General features: G+C 42.1%; 1 protein-coding gene across 1 annotated transcript in view; it reads left to right on the forward strand.

Moving 5' to 3' along the window:
* LOC111869894 (schwannomin-interacting protein 1) overlaps nt 1-14,434 on the forward strand; it is a 615,950-nt gene that overhangs the window by 69,441 nt on the left and 532,075 nt on the right. Inside the window, exon 2 of the mRNA XM_023861756.2 lies at nt 7,768-7,805. The gene's annotated coding sequence lies outside the window, so the exon portion shown is untranslated. The remainder of the gene's footprint in view (nt 1-7,767; nt 7,806-14,434) is intronic.

Consider the following 14,434-nt stretch of genomic DNA (forward strand, 5'->3'; position numbering starts at 1 on the left):
TTGGACTCCACTCCCCACCAAGAGAATTAAAAAAATAGGGTGTACGAGGGTATTTGAGAACATGGTTCTGAGAAGAGCAATTGGACGTAAGATGGAGGAAGTGACAGGAGGGTTGAGAACGTTGCATAAGTAGGAGTTCTCCGCGCCAAAAAATATTAGGATGATCAAATAATGTGGGACGGGTTGCGCGGGTCATGAATTACGCATAGATGAGAAGTGTAAACAAAGTTTTGGTAGACGGCTTTGAAGGAAAGAGACCACTAGGAAGACCTAGGCGTATATGATATTAAAAATATGAATCTTAAATCAACAGGATGGAAGGTTATTAACTGGATCCATCTGGCTCAGGATGTGGAGCCAGTAATGATTTCTTTTGAACACGGTAATATACCGACGGTTTTCATCATGAAATGCTGGTAATTTCTTGAGTAGCTGTGCAGCTATTGAAATCAGAAGGTTCAGCTCCGGCAGCAGTAGTAGCAGTGGTAGTAGTACCAGTGCCGTAACCAGTTAATCTCGTTTGTCAGTAATTTACGTACGAAGTTAGGGGAATTTCTTTGGTTGGCGACTCTGCCAGTTCGGGCAGCCTGCAGTGTTTGTGTTAATCAGATCTGGTGTCATCTTCTGTTAAACGTAATGTGATACTACTATTCGTGTGGTGTGACTTGCAGTGTGTCTAAAGCCGAAAGTGCAACGTAATTGTGTATAATATGAGCATGATAAATTTTCGGTTCCTTCATTTCAATCTTGGTGCGAGCTAATCTAAGCTAGGAACTTGTGATGTCAGGGGGTAATGGCGCTATTGTTATGGCGTCCTGCTAAAGAACGTGTACAAATCTCAGTAGCGAATTAACATGAGGTAATGAAGAAAGCAGTCTTCTGGGATTTGGCACCGTGTATATGTGGTGTTAACCGACGTTTCGGAGGAACGTCGTTAACACCACATATACACGGTGCTAAATCCCAGAAGACTGCTTTCTTCATAGTCACCGCCGTGAGAGCCTCAAATCTAACATGAGGTAATAATTTGACATTGTGTCTACGGGAAAGGAACAGGATTGAAGAAATCTGAAACATTTTCCATAGTTTCTATGCCATTTTAGAAGCAAGAAGAGCAACTATGGATGTAAGACTGCAAGTTTCCCTAGGTAAGTTTTGTCTGTATTAGAAATAGACACGTGCTTCGTCAGGATTTATTCCAAAAAGAGGGGCAAAGGAAATCAGAAAAGTTTTTTTATAAACTTCCGTTTAACCCATTAAAACTATTTTTAGTCATCACCTACAGTATTCAGGATAAAAAATAAACAATGAGAACTAATTTTTAATTTTTCTATTAATATTCGGTAAACCGGTACTTCAATTATGATTTTTTTGCAATATTCCGGGAAGGCTAATATCTTTTTCGCCCCCACCCCATGCCGGCGCCCATTATAACAGGATTTACATATTCATTTTATTATTATTTTGCGAATATTTCCCGGCTGAAGATCTAGCATACCGAATTATACGACAAATAAATTTACGATAGCGTTATAAGATATAATTAGAGAAACAGGGCAGTATTTTTAACTGTTTTCTATTCAAAGGCTAATGAGATCACGTTTGAATGCTACTTTTCAATTCTGAAACAGTCGACTGATTTTCACAAAACTTGGTGCAAGCGATATTCCCTTAAATGCCACCAAAAGTCATACACTTTAATGTCCTACGATAAGTAACAACAACAATCTGGACGTATAAATTGGAGGTTAGAAACAACACCAATGATAAATATTTGTCTTGAGAGCTGGAAAGTTATAGGTCTTCGAAAAAATAAACATCTTTAAGTGTTGCATCCTGTTGCGTCGTGTACATTAAGACTGTACCCAGATGATGAACCACAAGCCAGACGAAACACTTCATACATAAGAAAATAACGTCGCTACAACAGCATACCGACATAACAACCAAAGAGTGGCAAGTCCACGCAGGAATCCATGTTACCTAAGAAGAACTAGAATGCACGATCAGTATACCCAAGGAATAATATGCGTATATACAGAGTGTTTCACGACTTTAGGGCATAACTGCAGGAGGTGATTTCCTAGGTCTTTGTGATCAAAAAAGTTCATACAAACATGTGTCCGATTTTGGACGGTTACGGAGTTATGACCGTTTTTTCATTCCCGTACACGCCCTCGTATGAACCGCGTCTGTCAGCTGGCGGGTCGCTATCTTTAGCCAGCTACAGACAGAGCGTTCTCGTTATCTCGACACTTGAGAGGTACCTAAGGCGGGGAGGGTTGGTATGTCCGGCGCGGTTCACACCCGAGCGGCCGGCGGTGGCATTTTCGAAAATCAGCTTTAAGCACCAATAAATTCAAATTAAAGGTAATTTCACGAAGTTATCTTTACATTCATACTTTAAATGTATCATGTATTATGCTGGTTTATTAATTTGTTCCGTTTATTGTCAGTAATCGTTACCTTCTATTCTGAGTTTAAAACGGTCATAACTCCGTAACCGCCCAAAATCGTACACATGTTTATATGAACTTTTTTGATCACAAAGACCTAGGAAATCACCTCCTGCAGTTATGCCCTAAGGTCGTGAAACACCCTGTATATATATCATCTTAAACTTTATTTTAGTAATTTAAAGTAATAGTTTTAATCAATTAATTTTAATTTGAACTTTATTGATCTTGTAACAAGTTCAATGCCAAAACAAAACACAACCAATCAATATGGATCCATATTAGGTACGTGTTCAGTACTTAAGATGTCTCAGCACCTGATGATAACCCATTAGGGCTCGAAACATGTGCCGCAGATATACGACCGTCATGTAAATAGGTCATCTGTATACCTTTTTAATTGTTGCGTTGAATGAAATATGAAATAATCATTTTTAACTGTAAACAATACGGAGGCTGTACGATTTTTTTAAATTTTTTTTTTCGGTTTGATGGCGATAACCAATAAACTAATAAAGCCAGGTGTTTGGAATTTGGTATAGAGAAAAGTCATAAAAAAGTTAAAGGTATCCCCATAACGGGCCCTGGAGGCCCATACAGTCGTGAGACGTCGAGGCTCCCACATTTTCTAGACAGTCGGCTGACGGAAGGCGGTAAGGTTGTTAGCCTTACGCACCGGCCGCCCTTTAACCCCAGGAAGATTCCTGGTACTCATTTCTGTTAGAGGCTAAGTCGACCCCAAGGCCGTAGTGCGGCCGGAAGGATTACGTCAATTAAAAAATCCAATGACCTCATTGGGAATCGAACTCATGACCTTCCGGCTTGTAACATAGTGCCTCACATACACAAACTTCTATTTTATTCACAAGTTCGTGCGTCTGTCATATTGTCACTATGGGAAATTCAAGAGTACGGCGCCGGGATGGTCTCCAATGGTATGAGGTTTGTGTAAAGTTGGTTAAGGCACTATGCTACAAGCCGGAAGGTCGCGGATTCGAGTCCCGATGCGGTGGATTTTTTCAATTGACCTAATCCTTTCAGCCGAGCTATAGCCATGGGGTCGACTGAGCCTCTAACAGAAATGAGTACCAGGAATCTTCCTTCGGGTAAAGGGCGGCCGGCGCGTAAGGCTGACAACCTCACCGCCATCTGTGAACCAGTTATGTAGAACATGTGGGAGCATCGACGTCTCACAACCCTGTGGGTTTCCACGGCCTCTTACAGGGATAGCTTTACCTTTCTTTGTACTGTTTTTGTGGTGATGTAATATGACAACTTGACTCCTTCTACTAATATTTTTCCTAGGTTGAATGATGGCAGAAAGAGACAAATTTCCACGATGTTCAGCAGACAGTAACATAATGTCAAGGCGCTCCGCACACTGAAAGGGTTTCGGAATCACTGATGTAGATTATACGTATGTAGCACGAGTTTAATGAATGGTAAATTGGAAGGGACTAGGAAGGGACCAGTCGTGGCGTATTGGAGCTAAAATCTCGCAGTTCTCCTGCAGGGCCTTAGAAATCCACGAAAATCCTGTCAGTATCATGGGTGGTTAGGCTGAGATGCGAGGAGAACACGTGCAGACCAGCTTATTCGACGAAAGTAATACAGTGTTTTCCTGTAAAGTGGTATATGAATACATATCTGAACTGACATATTTTGGGGGATCCTAGACCTAAATTAGGATCTCAACATGATAATATTCGCTTTAAGGATATAGGCCACTGTTACTTCGTTTGGTTAAATATGTACGGGACCAGGAAACACTTCTGATCCCTCCGCCCTCTGAATCCCATTCTTTTCCAATGATAATCCCAAAGTTCCGACGTTTCGAAATTATTTTATTGTGGTACTATGATAGTTATAAGCTACATTACGAAATTAATGGAATCCCGGAGGTGAGGTGTGGTCAGTACAGTGATTTTCCAACCCAATTACCCCACTACGTGTTGTAATTTGAACAGGGATAATGTTTCCATAATGGGACGGATCGTAATATCCACTCATTCAGTGCGCCCATTTCATAATGTACGCCCCCATTTTTCTGTCGTGGAAAAAGATGATTTTATAAACCAGATATAACTAATTTAAAATAAATAACTTTCTGCTAGCAAAATAAACATTTCTGAACTGGCGGTAGGTAATTCGTTTTCGCTGTAGTTACGGATTAGTATCTCTGTCCATTATGCAGTTACGTAATATTTATTTTGTATATGGAACTCTCGACTTCCAGCTTATATAAACATTTTCCTACTTCTTTCTGTTTATTACGATTGCAGTTATGAACTGTGATCTGCTACAGAGCAAGTTGTCGTCTTCTCGCTCCGTCTTGCTCTGTTCGAGGTTTCAGTTATTCTGCAGGACGATTTGCGAGCTTATAAAACAGACAAAAGGGGGAAAGGGAGCTGTAAACCACTATGCTACAAACCGGAAGGTCGCGGGTTCTGTTCGCAGTGAGGTCATTAGATTTTTCTCAGTGTACGGCAGCTTCTGTTGATTCATAATTGATTCTTTGTGTCCAGTTACTAACACGTGACAACTGCTGTCGGAAGAGGGATCCACATGAAGAATAATTTCGAATCTTTGGCATGAGGTTTGAAAGGTTCGAAAAGTCCAAGTTTCATTATTGGCTTATACTATACAAATCAGTAGAGTATGTAGGCTTGTAAACACGATGTTTCAGCTGTGGAGTGTTAACCAGCGGACAGTGGAAGCTGAAGAATCTTCATTGTTAAGATTCGTTGCAAGGAAACATCTAGTGAAAACAATGCACAGGAATAGCCATTGTGGAGACTTTTATTTAGCAACGATTAGGTAAAACAGCGTGAAGTGATTTTGAATGTAGAAACGAGCGTTAATGTTAAAGTTATTTGTAGTTACGACATGTAAGTGAACAATAAATCTAGTCACCAATGCAAACCCAGTCTATAGTCACACTCCTACACGTTCAGTTAAACAGTTTGCATATACTGAGAACCAGCGTTGCATATTGCTGCATTTGGCACCACATCTTCCCTATAAGGTTCGGCCACACAGAGCGCTACGCTATGTTTGCTACGTCCGCTACGTACGCTGTGTACACTCTGCGACGCAGGTAACATAGGGAACATAGCGTACGTAGCGTACGGAAGTCTGTGTGGCCAGTCACGTTGGCAATAAAGGGAGATATTTTTCTGTTCGTATAGCGAACATAGCGTACGTAGCGCTCTGTGTGGCCGAACCTTTACTTCTTTCCAAACAACAGTCCGAGTCATTTCTGCCTCCCTCAGCCGCCAGTTCTAGAGGGAAGCATTGTTAAGCTCAGGGAGAGGTTAAGCTGTACTATATTGTCTGTATAAGGTCACTGTTCCCTCACATAGAACTAACTGTATGCGAGTGGCCTTGTTTGGGGAAAGATCCCGTAAGTTGTGCAGCCCCATTTGACTCTGTGTGCACCATACACTGAAGAGAGGAAGCCCATAATGGCTTGCAGGGGATTCAAGCACACGACTTTGACAGGACATGAGTATTTCAGTTCCCTTTGAGACTGTTATGTTGCTAACAGTCGGGTTTCACCTGTAGTAAATATAAGCGTTAGTGCCACTTTGCATCGCTACCAGAGGTACTTTTAATATTCATACGTAAGGTATCCGTACCCAGTAAATGGTAAGGTAAATTTGCCCCTGCCGATCACGGTGGCCGAGCGGTCTAAGGCATGAACCGCCCTCGCTCGCTCAAAAACTGGGATCGTGAGTTCGAATCCCACACGAGGCATGGATGTCTGTGTACATTTATTCTGTGTTAATGTTGTTCTGTGTGTAGCAAAAGGCCTTACGACAGCTGATCCCCCATCCAAGGAGTCCTACCGACTGTACATAGATTAAGAAACTGAAAGAGCGGCCAAGGTCCAACAAATGGCTGCAGAGCCATAGATAGATAAAGTTTCCCCTCTGGTTACCTAATTAAGCACTACGCCATTGAAGCGTATGGGGGGTGGATGTATAGGCCTACGTTTCCTTGACCTCGGAGTTTAGTGGTCAATTTCACTCCTCGGCCGCTTTATCCCCGGGGTAAAACCCCCGGTACCAATTGGATAGAAGGTCGGGTGGACCCCAGAGCCGGTCTGGATGACGTGAAGAAAAGAAAATTCTTGACCCTACCGGAACTCGAACTCCGATCTCTCTGTCTTCAATCCTGTAGACAGTCGCTGCACACGCTAAACACATTCTCGAGTACGTGGTGACCTCACACAACAATAGAGAGGCCGTGTTTTCTGCTGTGGTCCGTGCCGAGTGTAACAAACCATGGAGGCCCATAGGGGTGTGAGATGTCGAGGCTCCCACATTTTCTAGACAGGTGGCTGCTAGGTTGTCAGCCTTACGCGCTGGCCGCCCTTTACCCCCAGGAAGATTCCTGATACTAATTTCTCTTACAGGCTGAGTCGACCCCAGTGCCATAGTACGGCTGGAAAGATTAGGTGAAATTAAAAATCCAATGACATCATCGGGAATCGAACCAGCGACCTTCCGGCTATAGCATAGTGCCTTAACCAACTACGCTACCGCGTGCCATCTCCATACTATAGTAATTTTCTTTTGTTGTCGTAGTGACACGCACACCATCTAAAATGTTTTGGACACAATTCACGCGACGTTTCGGATATAGTGTCAGACCGCAGTGTGGGGGTGCATCACAAAATGGAGTACGGAGTAGAGAAGCCCCAGGATCGTACTCGATTCTAATGTCGGCTGGGACGCCTGCTATCCTGACAGATTATCCATGTTTTACTTAAGTCTCTCCTCCGGTCTAGAAAACCGAGATTAACGGCCGTGGGGATCGTTGCGCTGACCACGTGACATTCTCTATCCGCTAAAGTTGGCACTAACTTCGCCGACAAGCGGCGGTCGCTCGATCGATATAGTTCGCTTGCGGACTACAGGCCACGGAGTACTTAAGTCTCTTCAGGCAAATGCCATGATAGTTCGTGGATCACAAGTTGACTACGTTCTTCCACATCGTTTCCAATTCCTCCATCATCCTTCCATTAGACTCTGTGTAGCCTAAAATCCCCCCCCCCCAAAAGAAAAGAGATTAGGGTAGGTTTGCTCTGTATGTCTGATACTTGCGTGTGTGTGTGTGTGTGTGTTTCCCTCATTTACGTATTACGTTGTCTGTGAAGCTGTCATTTTCCACACAAATTTCATCACTTACAGACGGAACTACTCGGTTCTGATGTCACTGTTTCGGATACTGGGACCGTCGCTATAATTAGCCGCTTTGTTTATATTTTATTTCATAAATTTACCTGTTATTTGTTTCTAATTTACAGGAACAGACGCGATCCAATCCGCCATCTCACCGTGAAGGGTAAGTGTTCTGCTGAATTCGAATCGTATTTATTTTAGTAAGATTTTGGGGAACTTGTTTCTCTTGATTTATGAAATTAATCACCCAGCAAATACAACTCTATTTTCAGTTTAACGAGGAAACGAATTGTTTAGAGATAAGAAGAGAGAATTACGCTTTAAGTAATACGTGAATAATAGTGTGGCATTTAAACCCGTTACTAGAAGGCGACTGTACAACAGCGGCTCGCAAGCAGCAACACAGGAATTGCGTTTTCTGTGCCGTCCGTGATGAGATGTTATGAGCAGGACAGCTGGAGTAATGAGTGGTGTTAGCTCTGGAACATAAAAATCAATGAAGATAAGTCAGGGACCATCTACTTTTCTCATATAATTAGCCACCCCTCAAGGCTCATCTTACATTGAGTGTGCGGGATATCCTATTTGTCGATCGTGTAAAATATCTTTATATAATCTTCAATAAGAGTCGGTCATGGTAGCCGAGCGGTCTAAGGCATGTACTGTCTTCACTCGCTCGGAAGCCGGGATCGTCGGTTCGAATCCCATTCAGGGTATGGATGTTTGTGTGCGTTTTTCTGTGTTTGTGTACAGATAGAGGCCTTGGGACGAGCTGATCACCCTCCCAAGGAGTCCTACCGAAAGTGTAAGATCTAGAAAAACCAAAGTAAACGGAGAAGTTCATGGAGGTAGGCCTAGGCCCACTGGGGCTATAGTGCCAAGGAAAAAAATCTTCCATAAGAGGATAACATGGCGACTGCACGGAGAAATGATGGAAGCCAAGGCCTTCAAAAAATTAATTAGAATCTACTCCCCATTCAAAAGTGAGTGTTTAAGCGCCAACATAAAAGTAACTCTCCATAATGCGCTGATTATATCAGCAATGACTTACGCTTGTCCCGCCTGGGAATTAATGGCAGACAGCTGCCTCATAAAAGTGCAGCTCCTGCGAAGCAGGGTTCTCACCACCACTGCAAATTTCCCAAGGTGTACACCGGTCCACGATTTGCACACAGTTTTCAACCTTCCGTATGTATTGTTTTATATAAAACTATGAGAATGAATATGTTCGCGGTATAGGACAAGGCGAAGCCAGACGTAAAAAATATTCATTCCTTCATTCATTCATTCATTCATTTTAAAATAACATGAATCCTCTCTGGTCACAATGTGCCTAGGATGCAGAACATGTCATGTTACTATATGTACTGCAATAACTAAAGCAGGTAAATAGTTATCATTGTCACAATCATGTTGTAAAAACTAAATCATAATATATACAATTCGATAGCAGTCTAAAATATACAATTCATAAAATTGAAAAATTAGTATATAATAACAACTCCGTAGGTACAAAATATGAGGCTTAAACCTGGGCGGTGGTCAAGCTTACGACCGTTCAAGTGATTACGCTGCCGTTGTAGCATAAGATAAGTAAGGTAAACATGACCTGTTTTGCAAAGCCTGGATTGAGGGAAGTTTTGCGTATAGTGCACAAGAAAGAATTTTCAGTAACATGCTGTACATGGGAAATGTACACTTGACAAAGGCCAAGCATATTAATTTTTTTTTACTTTTTTTTTATTTTAAAATAATTTTACAATCTACTCAATGTACATAAATAGAGTAATTAGTAAAGGGGATGGGTATGTGTAATGTTGAACCAGGTGTCATCCTTCGATGATTCTCTGGTGCTTATCTAATGAGATTCTCTGGCCACATTCTATTTAGTCTTCTTTCTATTGCTTGTTGGTTGAAGAAGTTTCTTATTAGTTGGTTGTTGTTTTGGGTGGTCCGGTTTTTGTGTTTCTCCGCGTATGCTCTGATGACTTCTGTTGCATATGGTATGCTTAGATCATTGCGTAAGGTAGCGTTTGATACGTACCAGAGAGCATTAACTAGTTTTCTTAGCGTTTTGGATTGGAACGTTTGGAGATTTTTTGTGTTGGAAGGTTTGCTACATCCCCATAATTCTATCCCATAGGTCCAGACTGGTTTGATTATCGTTTTGTATAGGATTGCTTTGTTTTCAAGAGATAGCTGTGATTTTTTGTCGATTAGCCAATTCATATTTCTGGTTTTGAGCTCTAGTTGACTTCGCTTAGCTTTTATATGCGTTCTCAACGTTAGTTTCTCGTCAAGGTGGAGTCCTAAATACTTAACTTCTAGTTTGATGGGTATGGGGGTGCTGTTGATACTTACTTGCGGGCAGACAGCTCTTCTTGTTGTAAATGTTATTTGGGAGGATTTTGCAGGATTTACTTTGATTTTCCATTGTTCCATCCAGTTTTGGAGTGAGGTGAGGTGTTGCTGCAGTTTTTGGGATGCTGTATTTGGATCTTGGTCTGATGACATTATTGCTGTATCATCGGCGAATGTTGCCATTAGCGTATTGTCTGTTAGTGGGGCGTCAGCTGTACAGATTAGGTACAGAAAGGGGCCCAAGACGCTGCCCTGTGGAACTCCTGCTCTTATTAGATGGTATCCGGATAATTCATCGTCGATTTTGACTTGATAGTAACGTTCGTTCAAGTACGATTTTATAGTAAGATATAATTGTACGGATAGATTCATTTTTAGTTTATACAGTAATCCTTTGTGCCATACTTTGTCAAAGGCCTGCTGAACGTCAAGAAAGACCGAGGTACATGTTTTCTTTCCTTCGATTCTTTCTTTTATTTTGTTAACCATTCTGTGGCACTGTTGGATTTTGGAGTGATTTGCTCGGAAGCCAAATTAGTGCGTAGGGATTATGTCATTAGTAGATGTTGTTTCTGCAAGTCTTTTAAGGATGAGTCGTTCGAATACTTTGGATAGTGTGGGCAGTAGGCTTATCGGTCTGTGCGAACTGATTTTGGTTGGTGGTTTTCCGGGTTTTAGTATCATTATGATTTGGGCGTACTTCCATTGCACAGGAAAGTAGCATAGTCGCATCATGCTGCTGTAAATAGTTGTTAGTAGTACAGTGGCTTTTCGTGGGAGATTCTTTAGTAGAGCGCCTGTTATTAGATTGTATTCGGGTGCCTCATGAGGGTTGAGCAGGTTTATCAAACTGCTGACCTCTGTTGGTGAGAAGGCTCTTATCGGTGGCGATGGCTGACAGGGAGAGTTTAGGAAGGTTTCGACTCGTCCTCCCTGTTGTTATTGTTATTGTTGTTATTTTCGTTGTTTGGTGTACAGACCGTTGCAAGGTGCTCAGTGAATAAGTTTGTTCTCTCTTTAGTTGTCCGTGGCCAGCTTCTGTCTTGTTTTCTAATCGGTGGTATTGCAAGTGTTGGTCTTCTAAATTTCTTTTTGGCTTTCCACAGCGAGTGGTCGTCTGGTGATAAGTTTGTAATATAAGTTTTGAACATTTCGTTTTTGGCTTGTTTTATGGCTGATCGTAGATTGTGAGTTAGCTTGTTCAGTTCTGTTTTGTCTAGTGGGTTTCTGCTATTTTGCCACCTGCGTCTTGCCTGGCGTTTTTTGTAGACTAATTCCCTGATGTGTAGTGTAACGTTATGGGTTTCTTGAGTTGTCTCTTTCATTTCTGGTGTGGATATCCATGTAGCTGTTTGTATTAGTTTGGTTATGTAGTCCACTGCGTCTTCAAGATCTTGGTTTTCTTTTAGTCGGAGATTTAGGGCAATGTTGTCGTTGATGTAACCTTGGAATTGTGCTCAATTGGTATTTCTATTACAAAGTTGTGGTGGTTCCTTCCAGATTACGTGATTACTTTGTGTTATTATGATCGGACTGTGGTCTGATGACATGTGTAGGTTAGTTTCTATAGAGCTGTGAATGCCGGAAAGGCCTTTCTAATAGGTCCGGTGTTTTATTTAAATCAGTAGGCCAATATGTTGGCTCTCCTGTTGATATGTAGTTCAGGTTGTTTTGTTGTATAACATTCAACAGATTCCTACCCTTAGGTGTGATCAGTCTGGAGCCCCATGCAGTGTGCTTGGCGTTCCAGTTGCCGGCCACTAGGTGGTGTGGACCAAGCTGGAACAGGAAGTCTTCGTATTCTTGATGGGAGATGGCATGTCTTGGGGGCCTGTATGTTGCAGAGATGCCCATAGGTCGGGCCATGGATTCTAGCTTTATTATTATGCTTTGTATTTTGTTCGTGATATATGGTTCTATTGCATAGTGTTTCGACTTTGTTTTGATAATTAGAGCTGAGCCTGCGTGGACTGTCCCATCAAGGTGGTTGGCATAGTAGACTGTATAATAAGGTGTTTTGATGACGCTTTGTTCAGTAGTATGGCTTTCTGATATGAGTAGGATGTCTATTTTATTTGTTTTTAGAAATAAGTAATTTCCTCAATATGGTTGTTTATCCCGTTGGGATTCCATGCTGCTATTCGTACTGTTTTCGCTGTTTGTGCTATTTGTTTATAATAGTGGTTAGCATGGTTAATATCATAGTGTAGGATATTCATGAGAGACAAACGCATCCTCCCGTCAGAGAGGATGTTACATAAGGACTTTTACCGCAGGTGTTCAGTTGAAAATATCTCTTATCGTGATCCTTGGCGCTAAGAGAAAATGATTGGCGGTAAACTGCCAACGTAAAGTAACTCTGACTCTTACTCTGACTCTGAATGAGTTCGCTGTGGGACCGTCGTTAGTCGGTAAGAATGTGAGCACGGAAGCGGAGAACATTATTGGGATCCATAACCAGGCAATGACTGGTGAAAACACAGCAGACTGAGAAGACTTAGTACGTGCTGTAGTGAGTGCAGGAGTGTGTGTGTTAACGATGGTGCTATAGTTACTTGTAGTTACGATCTGTGAGTGTTCAGTAAATCCAATTTCCAATCCAAACCCCGTCTACAATTCGCTTAGTGGGGGGGGGGGAGACTAGCTGGGTCCACTCGGCACGGCGGCCACAGATTGGCCTATTATACATGCCCCGGGTGATTGTAATGTTTGAGTATTTGGTGGAATGAAGATTGCACTCCAGACTCCATTTCGTATCTCTCAGTTCGCAGTACTTTCCAAACCTTTATACTGCAGAACCTTTCTTCTTACTAAAACGAAACTTACTTTAACATTTAAACGCTGCAGAGCAAATTTATGCTAATCCGAAATGAAAGGAAGCTCTAATCACAAACAGCGAGGCACACCGCAAAGGAACAAAACTCGCTGCTATGAACTGAAGTATACTGTGACTTCGCTTTGTGACCCACTTTTGCAGAAGTGTCTCAGTACTCCACAGGGCGACTCACAAGCACAGTTCACTAGTGGCAGTAACAATTTGATATATAGTTTTTCACAATTACCGCAACTTCGCTTTCTAATTATTATTATTATTGTTGTAATTTATTTTTCCAGAGTTCTCGATCCAAACATTCTTCAGCCTTAAGGTTTCTGCTTTGCGTGCTGTCCCTAATCCCATCATTCCGTGTGTCGACTGCCCCCACGCGCCGCGCCTACATATCCCCTGTGGCTTCCATTCTGCAACCCGCCTAGCACTTCTGCTCTCCTCCATTCGCATGGCGTGACCGTACCATCCCAATTGCTGCTCATTCCCATTTCTGTTCTAATGGTTTCACATCTGATTCTATCCGCCGTGACATCATTGCCGAGCGCCTTCAGCTGATAATTCATGTCTGTTTCCGTTTTGACCATGTTGCAGCTCCATATGTTAACATACTTTCACTGTTGATTTATTTATTAGTAACTCTAATGAGTGTAAAATATTTCTAGTCCATAAAACTGAATTTAACATGGCAATTATTTCTTCTTGCTTCACAAATCCTTTTCTTTTCAACTTCATGGTCAGATGAGCCATTCTGTTGAACTCCATTGAACTGAGCCGCCAGTTGTGCAGCTATTCAAGACCTTCCCAGTATTTTATGGTACACGAATGTTCATTACCGTGTTCACACGAGGACACTACTGGTTCCAATCCTGAGCCAGATTAATCCAATCCATACCACCCTATCCTATTTCTGTATGATCCATTTTAATATTATTCACCCATCTACGTCTTGGTCAGAACCATGGATAGCGTAGTGGGTATAGCGACTGGCTATGGGTTGGACGACCAAGGGGTCGGAATTCGAGTACCGGTAGGGTCAAGAATTTTCTGTTCTCCACGGCGTCCAGACCGGCACTGAGGACCACGCAACCTCCTATCCAATGTGTACCGAGGGCTTTTTCCTGGTGGTAAGGCGACAGGGGCGTGAACGTGACCACCCAGCTCCATCTAGTGCCGAGGTAAAGAAAATGTGGATCTACACATCCATTTCCCCATAATCCTTCATGGCATAGTGTTTAATTAGTTACGCACAGGAATAATTTTACTTTACATCTTGATTTTCCTAGCGATCTCTTTCCCTCTGGCTTTCCCACCAATGTCTTATAGGCATTCTTCTTCGCCATACTCGTGCTACATACCCTGCTCATCTCATCCTCCTTGACTTGATCATTCTAATTATACTCGGCGAAGAGAACAAGTTATGAAGCTCCCCATTATGCATTTTTCTCCAACCTCCTGTCACTTCATCTCTCTTCGGTCCAAATATTCTCCTCAACACTCTGTTCTCAAACACCCTCAGTCTGTGTTCCTCCCTTAATGTCAGAGACCAAGTTTCACACCCATACAGAAGCACAGGAAACATTATAGTTTTGTATATTCTAATTTTT

The sequence above is a fragment of the Cryptotermes secundus genome, unplaced genomic scaffold, assembly GCF_002891405.2.
Source record: "Cryptotermes secundus unplaced genomic scaffold, Csec_1.0 scaffold653, whole genome shotgun sequence".
NCBI lineage: Eukaryota > Metazoa > Arthropoda > Insecta > Blattodea > Kalotermitidae > Cryptotermes > Cryptotermes secundus.